This window comes from Motacilla alba, chromosome 9, assembly GCF_015832195.1.
Source record: "Motacilla alba alba isolate MOTALB_02 chromosome 9, Motacilla_alba_V1.0_pri, whole genome shotgun sequence".
NCBI lineage: Eukaryota > Metazoa > Chordata > Aves > Passeriformes > Motacillidae > Motacilla > Motacilla alba.
In genome coordinates, this window is record NC_052024.1 from 10587431 (window position 1) to 10598162 (window position 10732).

The 10732-nt window shown below is 37.4% G+C and overlaps 1 long non-coding RNA gene across 1 annotated transcript; it reads left to right on the plus strand.

Moving 5' to 3' along the window:
• Nucleotides 1–51: 51 nt before the first annotated feature.
• On the plus strand, nt 52–4582 carry LOC119704722. The gene is made up of 2 exons (XR_005258023.1): nt 52–191; nt 270–4582. It is a non-coding gene; the product is annotated as an uncharacterized LOC119704722 (long non-coding RNA).
• Nucleotides 4583–10732: the final 6150 nt, after the last annotated feature.

Sequence of the window (10732 nt, forward strand, 5' to 3'; positions counted from 1 at the left end):
GCGGCGGAGCCGCGCGGGCCCGCCGCTCGCTCCGCCGCCCTGGAAGGAAGGATGGAAGGCAGGCAGACCGGCAGCCTGAGGCGGCAGCGGCTTTAGCGAGGGCTTGTTCTTGGGGAAGGAGCCCCTCCGTGCCGGAGCAGGACGAGGGGCCCCGTTAACGCCGCCAGGAAGCGACCCGGGAGGCGCCACCAGTAAGTGCTGCTGGTGTGGCCTCCTGAGGGCTGGGAACGCCCGGCTGTGTGAGGCCGCTACCAAAAGGGTATTTCCAGGCATGGGCGAAAGTGCGTCCAGGCGGGGAGCCTCAGTGTGTGGGACATTCCTTCTACCTGGGCTTTCCCGAGCCTGCGGGATGGGGCTCTGCCTGAGGAACCAGAGGAAAGAGAAATGTGAGTTAGAAGCCTTGCGAAGTAGTTTATACACATCGTGATTTTATACCTTTAAAACGCGTAAGTTTACCCTCAGAAATGCCTCACAAATAAACGTGGTGCGACATTTAATGCAAATAAATGACAAATCCTTAAGTATTCCTTCTAAAGAAAGATAAGTTTAGCTTCACTTTCAGGGTAATCAGACTTAACGCAGAAGGGTAATCTAACATGTCATTCCAAGAGCATAAAATTAACATCTGGGAATGGGACTGATGTGTATATTTTCTACATTGTACCTGGAGATGTTAGATCTCCTGCCTTTCACCAGTGCAGATAACTGGTTTTTCAAACAGGGAAATAACCAATGATAAATATCTTGGAAGAGTTTTTTGAATCTTTGTTTTAAAATATCCTGCAAAATGTGCGATATGAGTATTTTTCAGAGTAATTTAACAGAATCATCAATGAGAAATGTTGGACAGTAAGCAAATGAAATTCAACAAATCTGATTATGAGTTTATAAGACTATGAAATAAAAATGCAAATATACTACAATCTTTGTTTCATTTTGAGACATTTTTAACATAGTTTACTTACTTTATATTTATTAGAGAGACAAACACAAATACTTGTCTCAAGCTGGACTTAATGATTTAGAAAATGTAAAGTTTCAGAAACTTTTCTGAGAATGTTCTTTTAATGTCTCACCAGAACCAAAAAAAAAACCCAACATATTTTTAAACTAGGAGGAAATTTTCAGTTTGTTTACATAAAGTAAACCAAAATAATAAACATATGTTCTTTCAGGGAAGAACTGCTGCACAATAACTGGGAAATATGTGGTTTTGAGCAGCTGAAGTCTTGTAGTGGGCCTGTCCCACTGACCCCCTAGGAATCCTACCAGTGCTCAGCTTGTCTATGGAATGTGACTGAGTGTTGTGGGGTCTTTGCAATTCATTTTTGCACTTGGATAATAAAAATAAGATGTTTCTTATTGTTATTACTGTCTTCAGGTTTTTGGTTCTCATATCTGTTTCCTGTCCCACACTTCAGGTATCTATTCTTGGGTTTGTTTTCAGCTGCCCAAATATATCCTGAAAACGAACCAAAATCAGTTAACATAAACCATGCAAAAAAACTTCATAACTGTCAGTGTAAGTGAGTTCAAATTGTTCTGCAAATGTTCATTGTACAAAGCATTACCAGGAAGCTGGTGTCATTGAAAAATAACTGGTTTGGACTGTTTGAAAAATTCGGCTTTGATTTTATGGCAATAAGATCATTTAAGTGTTGTGCAGTGAATGTATTTATTTGAATATATCGCTATATTTTCTGAAACTAATGCATCTGATTCCAGCAAAACTTCCCAATTCACTCAAATTTTAATTCCTTACTCCTCAAAACACCTTCACGTAAGTAGTGTCTCCAGTTTTAACTTCTGTGCATGTAAAACTTCTGGATGCTAGTTAACCTTTCTACAGGCTATGGAATCTCCTGCAAAGAGACCTGTGTCAAAAATAGCAGTTGAAGGTATGTGCATCACTGATGTTCCAAGTTGTGTCTCATGTAAAATATATTTAGCCATCCTGGGTTAGCGTGGAGGAGGCCTCGTTGTTGGCTCACGTTCCCAGTGTGCTGTTTTGCAGTTTCCTAATAAATAACAGTCTTTGCCTGAAAGGCCTCACAGTCTAAGCCTCCAGCTTAGCACAGGGTTACATGAATGCTGAAACCTGCTACTTTGAACAGCCCCATTCTTGGAAGGGAATGCTTTCAGAACTGTCTGTTCTTATTTTCTTTAAAAGCAAAAAGGGGAGTTTGTGGCTGCGTAGTGGATTTGTATGAAAGCTCCCATAGTAACACTGTCCAGTGTTGCCCTTCTTTGAACAGTCTACTTGGGCTTTACATGAGCAGTAAATTCAGCTCCTCCAGGATGAAGTTATCAATTTACTGGGCACGTCTTATAAGGCTCCAAGGCTTGTGGACCTGCGGTCATGGCCAGGGTTTCCAGGTATCAGCTGACTATAAAGTCAAACTGTCACAGAACCAGAAATCCGGTACAAATACAGCAGATCTTAAGAACATGTTAGGGCAGGAAACTTAGTTGCATAAGTGAGCATTCACAGAATACAATTCACCCAGCTGGATTGTGTGGAAGGAGAGATCTTCTGAGCCATCAGCGAAAATAATTTTTTTCAAGTAGCTATTTTAAGTCAGCAATCATAATTTTACAAATGCACAGAAACTATTCCACATATTTCCCCTGTGTGGGCATCTGCCAGTTCCACTGCAGAAATATAAGACTGAAAGAGATAACTTCAGGTCATTCAGTCCCAGTGTCTGCTGTTTCATCCAGCTACATAATAGATTTTCATAGCATAAATGGGATTTGATGTGTTTCAAAGGCAGTGAAGCTTTTCTTCCTCTGCTACTTCACACAGAACAACTGCTCCAGATCATCAGTTCTCTGATGGTTAGCAGTGCAGTTACACAGATTAATTTACATTTATTTTGCTTGGATATCTTTTGTGTAGGTAACAATGCTGCATATATGTGTATATATATGAGATATATTGTATATATTGAATAAATACGCACTCTGGATAGGGCTTGTTTTGTTTTATCAGTCTCCACTTGTGAAACCGACTCTCTGCTTCTTGGTCACTCTCATTTTCTTATTGCACTTATTCCCATTAATACTTTTGTTCTTAATAATAATAAGCCTAATAAGTACCGTGTGCAAAAGCATTGTTACTTCCCCATGTCTTCTGAAAAAACCTGGGTGATTTAAATTTGAGGTTTGTATTTAACTTTCTCTACCAAAATCACATTAATGATTCTTGATCATCCTTCGATTAGTTATTATTCCAATGTCTTTCTCCTCTGTCAACTTTCAATTTATAACCTTTTGGTTTGTGGCAGAAATTATTTCCAGATGAATGACTTTGCCATTTGTACTTTTCAATTTTTTTTCATTTGTTTCCTTTTTTCCTCTCCAGGACTGCTCTGAGTTGTTATGAAGGAGAAGTTGGTGTACATGGCAGAATAAACATAATAAATAAAAAATCATTCTTGGCCATAAAATGTGTTCTAGGAATCCTGCTAGTATTCATGGAAATGGTGAATAGTTTTTGTTTTGTTTGAGTGTATGTACTATTACATAGAATGAGAATCTTCTGGTTCAAGACTGACACGAGGGATGGCAACTTGTTTCACATATACCTTTTACTGTACATGTTTTTCAATCTTGCAATGCCAAATTAATATTTGATATGCCAGTTATAATTTGGCAACATTTATCACAAAAAACAATAGATGTTACCTGTTTGTACAAGGCAAGTGATTAATCCTATGGCTTCCAACATTAAATGTAAGATGGCTTGAGAGAGCCACACAAATAACCTTCCAAAATAACATTTCTTATAAATTGTCTAACAGATGATAAATACAGGTTTTGAAAAGTGCAAGAGAGGAATCCAGATGGTGGGGTAGTGTAGGAAAGATCAGTCACTCATTTTGGTCAAAGAAGGAATATAGACACACATCCCCCACCCTTAAAAAAAAAAAAAAAGTCTGGTGCTTAATCTGCTTATAGGGCAGGCTGATAACTGGAATGATGAGGCTGGTAACAAAAGAAATGTAATGGGAAAATGATCCGCTCAACATGTAATTAATACTAGCATCTGTCACCATTTAATGAATGCTACACTAATCAGAAGATTTTGTCATGTTAGTAAAATGTTCAGCTACTTACCCACAAAAGACCAGCTTGGTACATTCACAAGGCTGCCGTGGTTCTGTGCAATATTCCACACATGATCTGCTCGTGTAGCAGCCAGGACTCTGTCAAATATGCAACTGCAGAATTGTGTGTTTGGCCAGAGATCAGCAACTGGCTTCTCTCAAAGACATGCACAGGACATGTAGATGAACAAACAGTGTAAGTAACTGGGCAAACAGTTCTCATGAATGTTCTTGTTCTTTACCCCTCATTGCTCCTATTGTTTAGTGTTCGCCTCTATGTCTTCAATCAGTTTCTGATTAAATCAATACATTCTGAGCACAGCACATTATTTTGGATACTGAGTACTATAGTAATTGCTTAAAAGATCCTATAATTAGTTGTTTCAATTTTAAAAATAAAGGGTTTTTTCTGGCCTTTTTAGCTGTAAACAAAAATTCTGAACCTATAGCACTTAAATCTTTAAGAGCCTTTTTAAAAAAAAATCAATTTTCAATAAACTACCCAATTCTCTAACTGATCTCTGTAAGTCCTCTACTACAAAAACCCAAACAAACAAAAAAATCACCACCACACCACCACCAACATAACCCAAACAAAAATTAAACAAAACAAAACACCCCAACAACTTATCATTTTTAATAAAATTTCCATTTTAGGAGACATTAACAAATGATACTTGTAGTGGTGGGCTGGCTGATTTTCAGTTGTGTGAACCTTCATGATTTATTAAACCTGCAAGGATAGCTCCTCCATTTGGAAAAAAGGTATTATACAGTTAACTGTTATATCTTGGGCTTCTTTTCAAGTCTTTATGATGACATTTGATATGTAACCTATTTGATTGACAGCAGATGCCATTTGAAGTGCTTAAGCCAGATGGATTGGGGCAGGGGGGAAATTAACAGATGTTCTAATAGTAATTGAGCTGAAATTAATTTCACGTTACACAAAACAATTTTTGGAAAGATAAGTCTTATTTTAAGTAAATATCTGTGGGAGATGAACCCTTTTCAAAATTCTACTATTTTATTTGCATTTGAAACCTGAGGGATGCCATACCAGTTACTACCTAGCCAGATTCTATCCAAGTCTCTTCTTTGACTTTTTAAATAGAGATTTGTGTTCTAAGCAAACAAAAAGAGCACAGAAATTTCTCAAGAGGGAGTCTAAAAAATTATATTTTTATTATGAGCTGTTTGTATGGAGGACTTCAACTGCATAAATTAGGAACTTCCTCTTGTTGTCGTAAAGTAGAAATATTTCAAGTATAGTTTGTTGAGACCAGGAGACAGCAGCCATTTTGTCCCAGCTCAGGAAATGCTCTGCTATGGTGGAAAGGTGTGTTTCCAGAGGAATCGAACATTTTCATGGTAATGCTATCACACAGTATTAATCAGTTATTATGAGGAGAATGTTTGTTAAGCCTAAAATACATAGGGAAATCACCTTTGCTTTTTTTGCTGTCTCTAATTCAGACATCAAAGTAAACAGTAGAGCTGCTTAGAGAAAATGGAGACAGTTTCTCTGGGGAAATAGTGCTGCACTGGAAAAACATGAATATTGCTGCCAGGTGTTTCGGTCCAAAGCTAAAATAAGTCGGTTTAGCAGTGTTGTGACGTGTTATGGTTTGGATGCCTTATGGTATCTCTCATTTCTGTGATGTGCCACCTCTGGCAACTGCAACTGTGTATGCAGTGGCTAGATCTTATCCATGAGGTTTTGGGGAAGATTTGGGAATTCTTTGGTCATGCTGCAATATTGAAAATGTAATACAGCACAAGAACGGACACAGGAAAATTTGGGCTTTTAACAACTGAAACGCAATTGGTGATGTGTTGCACGGGTACTGCTGGAATTTCAGGCCTTTTGTTATTAGCGGAGCAAGATTTCTCAACAGAAGGCATTACATACAGCAATGTAAGTGGTGTTTTTTACCTTCCCAGAAGGCTCAATTCTCTTTTTGGAGGGTGATTGTTTGGGGTTTTTTTCCCCACAAACATTACAAAAAGCTTAACCAAAAGCTTAAGTGAAACATTTGTTTATTGATTTGAAATTAGATATATAACTTATGTGGAGTGATTATTACTTGTGAAGTTGGGTTCTTAGTGAGCCTATGATAATGCAGTTCTGTTATGAGGGCTTATAAAATCCTTTTTCAGTAGTAGTTGAGCTGTTATTTGAAGATGCATTGGAATATTCTCACATCAGTTTTAATTAAGGTATGTTAAAGGTGATAAAGTAATCATAGTTAATTTGCCATTAATCTGGTTTTACTATATCACTGGTAGCCTAGAGATGTGTTTTTTACTTTTGTCTCAGCTGGGTTTTGTCTACTTATAAATAGTCTTTAATATACAGACAGCAGGATCTCACAGAATTGGAATGTTTAAGCTCCCATTTTAAGTCTTATGCATGGTTTTAATATTTGTGGCTTTCTTTAAAAGTATCGTACTTGATCTAGTCCTACCTGACAAGGATGATTTTCAGGTCATGAAGTGAATCATTTCTCAAGGTAAGCAATCACAACTACTTTCTCCTTAATAATGTAAACATTTCTTGCTGTAACCAAGTCATGTTCACATGTTCTTTATTGCCAGTGCTTGTTCTTTAGAAACAAAGAAAGATTTAGTTATATTTTTATACTTAGGTAGTAAATCCTTATCAATCTTGTTATCTGTCTTAGGATACCTCAGGAGTAATTCTACTTTCATGTTACCAAAGGTAAGTTTGTTTGTTCTTGCCTGTTTTGTTTTCCTTTTTCCTGCTTCAAGTTAGAAAATTAATTATTTCTTTTTTCTGTCACTTTATTAACCAAGAACTGTTTACGTTATTTCATTTTCCATATACACAGTAGCATTCATGATGAAGAACCGTCAGATACGTTTACTTGACTAGGCATACCATATATTTATACTTTTTTCATTTATCAAAAGTAATTAAATGCGCTCAGCAAAGTGTTCAAGGGAAAGAAAAAGGCAAGATGTGTAGAAGGCAAAGCTAAAAAAGGTTCCGAATTTTTATCTCAATGTGAGGTGGGCTATGAAAGCTCTTATCTAAAGATGCACCAGTGTAACCTAGAAATCATTTTTAAACAAAGTTGGTGGTATAAACTGCTCTATGGATTTTTATTCTGAAGATTTGCTTGATTTGGATTTGGTATAAACTAAATCAGTTTGTGTTAAACTGAAATAAGCCTAAATAAAACCAAAGTAAAAGTGCCTGCAACTTTTGGATGGACTTCACAAAATTAGATTAAAATCATGCATTGGGTACAACCAGTGTAAATGTCATTTGTTGGCTGAAGCCTGAATTACACACCTGGAGAAGGGTGGGAACTGGAAGAATGAACACTAGTGCACAGTAAAATGATAGAAATCATTTTTTGAAAAACTCAGAATAATACTGTAGACACAGAAACCTGGGAGAGTGTCTGAAGCCAGAGTTCCAAATAACATAATAGGATGACAGTGAACAATAGAGTGAAAGGAATGACAGCAGATGGGGATGGATTGCAAGCAAGAGAAGCTGTGTAGCTGGAAAGCATCAAAAAAGCAAACAGATACTTGTGACAGAAAATGTAATGTATGTTTTAATACATATGCATATCAAATTATAATGACAAATGATAATGAGAGATTTCAGCTTTTGCTAATTTGGTGCTACAGCTGAGTTGTACCGTTGTTTCCTCCGATGCAGTTTATAATGAGACTGAAACCTTGAGGTAATCAGTGTTAAGTTTCATGTAAAATGAGTTGTTAAAGTTGGACTGAAAAAATCCTAGTGTTTGAAGAAACAGGAAAAAAAATCAACCAACAGATAGCACATGCTGCCTGTAGTACTGGGCTGATAACTGATGGAAAGGAAGGGCACACTTGTTAACACAGCTTTTTCTAAAAACTGGAGTCATGCGTAGGAGCCAAGTATATGAGAATGCCTGCACCATGTGATAGATTCTTTAGTGTTCCTGTCTTCTGATTTGAGGTGGAATTAAAGCTGTAAATAGACAGCAAGGGAACTTTGAAAAGCACCCTGATAGTGTTAGTTTGTTCTTTAAAAAAGTGGTGACATTTTTGGGGCCAGTGCAATAGATGTTCCTCAAAATTTAGAGTAGGAGATGTCAGTGCTGAAAGTGAGCTGCCCACGTACGAATATAGGAAAACAGTTTTCAGCAGATATTAGATTAAACTGGTGGCAGATATATGCAAATCAGGAAGATAAGAAGTATTCAAGAAGGGAGTAGTGGGATGATTTAACCAAGACTTCATCTGTAATAAAAAGGATTGCCAGTTATATGTACAGACCCTGCTAAAAGAAGTGCAGATTCCCTAAAAATTACTTTGCACTATAACACTGCTGTACTTCAGGACATTTTAGACAGATAGCAAAAGTCTGACTGCTCTGTTCTGTTGTTTGGAGTTTTTTACTCTAATAAAGAAGAAACAAACTCAAAGGCCAAAAAAAAAATTCAAAGCATTGACTAGACCTGAAATTGTGAAAGGGAAACCTTGAAACTGAATTAAGGAGGACAAAACTTAAAGAAATTGTTTTAAATTAAACCTGTCTTATCCATCTAGAAAGGAATGTTATGTCTTGCACTTAGCTTGCATGCTTTGTTCTGTTAAGTAGTAGAATAATCTCTTTGTGGCGGTCTGATCTAGGTCTGCCTGTTTAATCACATTAATAAGTGGCAAGTATCATGCTCATAAGTGAAGACTCTGATCCTCTAGAGTAATATTTTATTCCCTCTGATAGTTTTGCTTTCCCTTCAGCACATCCCCTCCCTTCTGCATTGTCTCTCTTGTATTGTTTCTCTGATATGTGTGCACAAGTCTATACAAAGGTAGACCTTAGCTTCCAAAGCACCTTTGCTGTAAGCAGCTGTGATAAACAGCTTTACCTACTTTTTTTTTTCTTACTTTCTTCACTTTTTATTTACTCTCTCTTCCACCCACAAGCTCTGGGAAAACCAAGGAAGAAAGATGCTAAAATAGGAATAAACCAGCTATGAAACTGAGAGAAAGGGAAGAGACCATGGCAAGACCACAAATTTTGTGCTCAAATATAAGTACTGCATTTCCCCAAAGGAAAAGACAATTATTATTTCCAAGCTTTTTATTATCTCTTCCTCCTGAATTTTACTAAAACGTTTTTCAGCTGCTCTAAGTGGGAGCCTTCGGTAGTCATGCATACACACACGCAAAGCCAATCCCTTGATTTAAGTGGGTTGACGTTTCCCAGCATGAGTGAAGTGAGGGGAAAATTATCAACTTCATACTTGCTACATGTGAAATTTTGGAATTGAGACATTTCTCTTCATGCACTTGAAATATTTGTTAAAAGCACACAAAAGAGTTTGCCTTGCCACCAGGAATTTATCCTTTTTCCGTGTGTCATTATCTTTATCTCTCAACTCTGCTACAGTCACTGTTATATTTTTGTTTGCTAACTAAAGCAAACTAAAGCTTGTTTTAGCTTTCTTGCTATTAAAACTTCTTTTTCTCCAAAACCAAAGCAGACACAGGGGAAGGGAAGTATGTGGGTTTCCATGATGACTAATGTGGTCCTGAGAAGAATCTGTACAAACTTTCAAGTACACACTGTTGTCCAGAATTTCTACTCTATGCATATGGGTATTTCTTGTAGAAATCTGTAGCACAGCTGGGTATTAGCTTTTACACTTTAGACTCTTTGGCATGGATGAAGTGGACATCTCTGAGAAAGACTGAAACATGGACCATGTCTAGTAAATGCCAAATAAACCTACTTTTTCTTCTTGTGAGTGCACATCAGAAGGAAACTTTTATCTTGTAGAGATGTAATCCTATCAGTACAGTCAAAATAGTAATTTGTATAACTTCCTATATTATAGCAAATGCAGATGTTGAGGTTTTGTATCAGTTGTGAAATGAAGCAGGGACCTTGTAAGCCTTGAATTTGGTAGGGCTTAATAAATTGCCAAAAGAACAAAAAGCATCTGACTTCACAGACATTACAGGCAGTAACTAGTACCTGTTTGATTTCATATAGTTCATCCCTGAAATGTGGAATGGCACCAGTGTATGACACGAGAGTCTTCAGTTTGGTGGACTCTTGCACGATTGCACCCAGATGTGTTTAATTTTTTGTGTTTACTTCTAAAAAGCTGTCTAAAAGACTTCTGAGAACCCCAAACAACTTAGGACTTCACTAACTGCAACCTCTTGATAGTCCATTTTACTTTCTTTTTCAGGTCAAACCCTGCCAGTAATTTTGAGCTACATACCAGCACCAGTCCTGAAACCAGTATAGTCCCTCCTTCCAGGCTGCATTTGCCAGTGTTCACATTCTTGCATATTAACCAAATCAGAACTCTCAAAATAATCTGCTTTGGCCAGTCATGTATTTTCATTACCAAGTGTCTAACTGGTCTTGAAGGCAGGAAGGAAAAAAGGAGACTTAACAGATTCTTCATTTCCACAAGACCTGCATTCTTGCTTTTAAGTTAATCACAATATGCCATTGTAGCTTCTCATGAAACAATTGCCCATGGGTTCCGCAGCAGCTTATCCCACAGGGATCAAAATAGCACTGGCTTGAGCTGGGTCAGTGTCCATGCCTAAGGATAGCCTCACTCCAGCCCTTT